The sequence below is a fragment of the Entelurus aequoreus genome, linkage group LG20, assembly GCF_033978785.1.
Source record: "Entelurus aequoreus isolate RoL-2023_Sb linkage group LG20, RoL_Eaeq_v1.1, whole genome shotgun sequence".
Taxonomy (NCBI): Eukaryota; Metazoa; Chordata; class Actinopteri; order Syngnathiformes; family Syngnathidae; genus Entelurus; species Entelurus aequoreus.
In genome coordinates, this window is record NC_084750.1 from 12806664 (window position 1) to 12811663 (window position 5000).

A 5000-nucleotide genomic window follows, 5' to 3' on the forward strand; every position below is an offset into this window, starting at 1 on the left:
GTTGATGTTAATGTTGTTAATGTTGTTGTTGTTCATGTTGATTATGTTAGTATTTTTGTTGATATTGATGAGGATTCTAGTTGATGTTGATGATGATGTTGACGTGTTTGAATAATGTTGATGTTGTTGATGTTAATGTTGTTTTTGTTTATGTTGTTGTTCATGTTGATTATGTTAGTATTTTTGTTGATATTGATGAGGATTCTTGTTGATGTTGATGATGATGTTGACGTGTTTGAATAATGTTGATGTTGTTGATGTTAATGTTGTTTTTGTTGATGTTGTTGTTGTTCATGTTGATTATGTTAGTATTTTTGTTGATATTGATGAGGATTCTAGTTGATGTTGATGATGATGTTGACGTGTTTGAATAATGTTGATGTTGTTGTTGATGTTATTGTTGTTTTTGTTAATGTTGATGTTCATGTTGATTATGTTAGTATTTTTGTTGATATTGATGAGGATTCTTGTTGATGTTGATGATGATGTTGACGTGTTTGAATAATGTTGATGTTGTTGATGATGTTAATGTTGTTTTTGTTAATGTTGATCATGTTAGTATTTTTGTTGATATTGATGAGGATTCTAGTTGATGTTGATGATGTTGACGTGTTTGAATAATGTTGATGTTGTTGTTGATGTTGTTTTTGTTAATGTTGATGTTCATGTTGATTATGTTGGTATTTTTGTTGATATTGATGAGTATTCTTGTTGATGTTGATGATGATGTTGACGTGTTTGAATAATGTTGATGTTGTTAATGATGTTAATGTTGTTTTTGTTAATGTTGATCATGTTGTTAGTATTTTTGTTGATATTGATGAGGATTCTAGTTGATTTTGATGATGTTGACGTGTTTGAATAATGTTGATGTTGTTAATGATGTTAATGTTGTTTTTGTTAATGTTGATCATGTTAGTATTTTTGTTGATATTGATGAGGATTCTAGTTGATGTTGATGACGATGTTGACGTGTTTGAATAATGTTGATGTTAATGTTGTTTTTGTTAATGTTGTTGTTCATGTTGATTATGTTAGTATTTTTGTTGATATTGATGAGGATTCGTGTTGATGTTGATGATGATGTTGACGTGTTTGAATAATGTTGTTGATGTTAAGGTTTTTGTTTATGTTGTTGTTCATGTTGATTATGTTAGTATTTTTGTTGATATTGATGAGGATTCTTGTTGATGTTGAGGATGATGTTGACGTGTTTGAATAATGTTGATGTTGTTAATGATGTTAATGTTGTTTTTGTTAATGTTGATCATGTTGTTAGTATTTTTGTTGATATTGATGAGGATTCTAGTTGATTTTGATGATGATGTTAACGTGTTTGAATAATGTTGATGTTGTTAATGATGTTAATGTTGTTTTTGTTAATGTTGATCATGTTGTTAGTATTTTTGTTGATATTAATGAGGATTCTAGTTGATGTTGATGATGATGTTGACGTGTTTGAATAATGTTGATGTTGTTTATGTTAATGTTGTTTTTGTTGATGTTGTTCATGTTGATTAACAGTATTTTTGTTGATATTGATGAGGATTCGTGTTGATGTTGATGATGTTGACGTGTTTGAATAATGTTGATGTTGTTGTAGATGTTAATGTTGTTTTTGTTAATGTTGTTCATGTTGATTATGTTAGTATTTTTGTTGATGTTGATGAGGATTCTTGTTGATGTTGATGATGATGTTGACGTGTTTGAATAATGTTGATGTTGTTAATTATGTTAATGTTGTTTTTGTAATGTTGATCATGTTGTTAGTATTTTTGTTGATATTGATGAGGATTCTAGTTGATTTTGATGATGTTGACGTGTTTAAATAATGTTGATGTTGTTAATGATGTTAATGTTGTTTTTGTTAATGTTGATCATGTTGTTAGTATTTTTGTTGATATTGATGAGAATTGTAGTTGATTTTGATGATGTTAACGTGTTTGAATAATGTTGATGTTGTTAATGATGTTAATGTTGTTTTTGTTAATGTTGATCATGTTAGTATTTTTGTTGATATTGATGAGGATTCTAGTTGATTTTGATGATGATGTTAACGTGTTTGAATAATGTTGATGTTGTTAATGATGTTAATGTTGTTTTTGTTAATGTTGATCATGTTGTTAGTATTTTTGTTGATATTGATGAGGATTCTAGTTGATGTTGATGACGATGTTGACGTGTTTGAATAATGTTGATGTTAATGTTGTTTTTGTTGATGTTGTTGTTGTTCATGTTGATTATGTTAGTATTTTTTTTGATATTGATGATAATTTGTGTTGATGTTGATGATGATGTTGACGTGTTTGTATAATGTTGATGTTGTTGATGTTAATGTTGTTTTTGTTAATGTTGATGTTCATGTTGATTATGTTAGTATTTTTGTTGGTATTGATGAGGATTCGTGTTGATTTTGATGATGATGTTAACGTGTTTGAATAATGTTGATGTTGTTAATGATGTTAATGTTGTTTTTGTTAATGTTGATTATGTTAATATTTTTGTTGATATTGATGAGGATTCTAGTTGATGTTGATGATGATGACGTGTTTGAATAATGTTGATGTTGTTTTTGTTGTTGTTCATGTTGATTATGTTAGTATTTTTGTTGATATTGATGATAATTTGTGTTTATGTTGATGATGATGTTGACGTGTTTGAATAATGTTGATGTTGTTGTTGATGTTAATGTTGTTTTTGTTAATGTTGTTGTTCATGTTGATTATGTTAGTATTTTTGTTGATATTGATGAGGATTCTAGTTGATGTTGATGATGATGTTGACATGTTTGCATAATGTTGATGTTGTTAATGATGTTAATGTTGTTTTTGTTAATGTTGATTATGTTTGTATTTTTGTTGATATTGATGAGGATTCTAGTTGATGTTGATGATGTTGACGTGTTTGAATAATGTTGATGTTGTTAATGATGTTAATGTTGTTTTTGTTAATGTTGGTTATGTTAGTATTTTTGTTGATTTTGATGAGGATTCTAGTTGATGTTGATGATGATGTTGACGTGTTTGCATAATGTTGATGTTGTTAATGATGTTAATGTTGCTTTTGTTAATGTTGATTATGTTTGTATTTTTGTTGATATTAATGAGGATTCTAGTTGATGTTGATGATGTTGACGTGTTTGAATAATGTTGATGTTGTTAATGATGTTAATGTTGTTTTTGTTAATGTTGATTATGTTATTATTTTTGTTGATATTGATGAGGATTGTAGTTGATGTTGTTGTTGTCAGGTCTGGCAGACATGACTCCTGCTGCTAAGATCATTCCTTTCCTGCCGGGACACGTGGAGGTGTTTGACTTGAAGGCAGGCGGCAAAGTGGAGTCTCTTCAGATGAAGGCATTTCACGAGTGCACCAAGGAGCCCTACCATGTTCTCTGTGACGCTGTGGGTCGTCTGCCAACAAGTACGATCACGTCCCCACTGCTGCCCTAGTGCCTTTGTGCAATCCATGTTACGATGGTCATTTCACTGTAGGTCTGGATGAAGAAAGTGTCAAGGACAACATCAGAACCTTGTTTGAAAATGCGGTGAGGAAACGTCTGATGGCCAAAAGGAGGATCGGCTGTCTTCTCTCAGGTCATTTTTCTTTGTGCTTTACTTTGTTATTAATATCACATTTGACTATATGATATTCAATATATGTAATATAGTATTAGCCACTTCTTTGCTCATGTGTTTTACCAAGAACAACAAGTCAAAAACAGGAGACTGACCACAGAAGATACTTTTCAAGCTCTGGCTTCTCCTTGGCACTAAAGTTGGCCTGTTTTAAGTTTTGGGAGAAATCACATGACTTCATAAACATAAACTTTATAAACACTTTTGAATGTGGGCTCACCAAAAGTTCTCTACTGATTGCCTTATCATTCATAATAATAATTAATCAACTCTTCCAAAAGTACTGAATCGTACAAAAAAACTATTTTTTTTTACAAAACGTAAATCCTTATCTGTTCATGAAAGCCATAAATATAGAATAGAATTCATTGAGCCCTGGGGGAAATTCAGCACCACAGTTCACTCACAATAAACAATAAACACTTAGGTATTTTTTACATGTGAGTAATATAAATACAGTCAATTATACAGCATTATTCACATGTGAATAATATAAATACAGTCTATTATACAGCATTGTTCACATGTGAATAATATAAATACAGTCTATTATACAGCATTATTTACATGTGAATAATATAAATACAGAGTATTAAACAGCATTATTTACATGTGAATAATATAAATACAGTCTATTATACAGCATTATTCACATGTGAATAATATAAATACAGTCTATTATACAGCATTATTCACATGTGAATAATATAAATACAGTCTATTATACAGCATTATTCACATGTGTATAATATAAATACAGTCTAATATACAGCATTATTCACATGTGAATAATATAAATACAGTCTATTATACAGCATTATTCACATGTGAATAATATAAATACAGTCTATTATACAGCATTATTCACATGTGAATAATATAAATGCAGTCTATTAAACAACATTATTCACGGGTGAATGATATAAATACAGTCTATTATACAGCATTATTCACGTGTGAATAATATAAATACAGTCTATTATCCAGCATTTTTCACGTGTGAATAATATAAATACAGTCTATTATACAGCATTATTCACATGTGAATAATATAAATACAGTCTATTATACAGCATTGTTCACATGTGAATAATATAAATACAGTCTATTATACAGCATTATTTACATGTGAATAATATAAATACAGAGTATTAAACAGCATTATTTACATGTGAATAATATAAATACAGTCTATTATACAGTATTATTCACATGTGAATAATATAAATACAGTCTATTATACAGCATTATTCACATGTGAATAATATAAATACAGTCTATTATACAGCATTATTCACATGTGTATAATATAAATACAGTCTAATATACAGCATTATTCACATGTGAATAATATAAATACA

At 28.9% G+C, this 5000-nt stretch overlaps 1 pseudogene; it reads left to right on the forward strand.

Annotated features, from left to right (window-relative positions):
- Positions 1 to 5000, forward strand: part of LOC133636395 (asparagine synthetase [glutamine-hydrolyzing]-like) — a 256169-nt pseudogene that overhangs the window by 34022 nt on the left and 217147 nt on the right.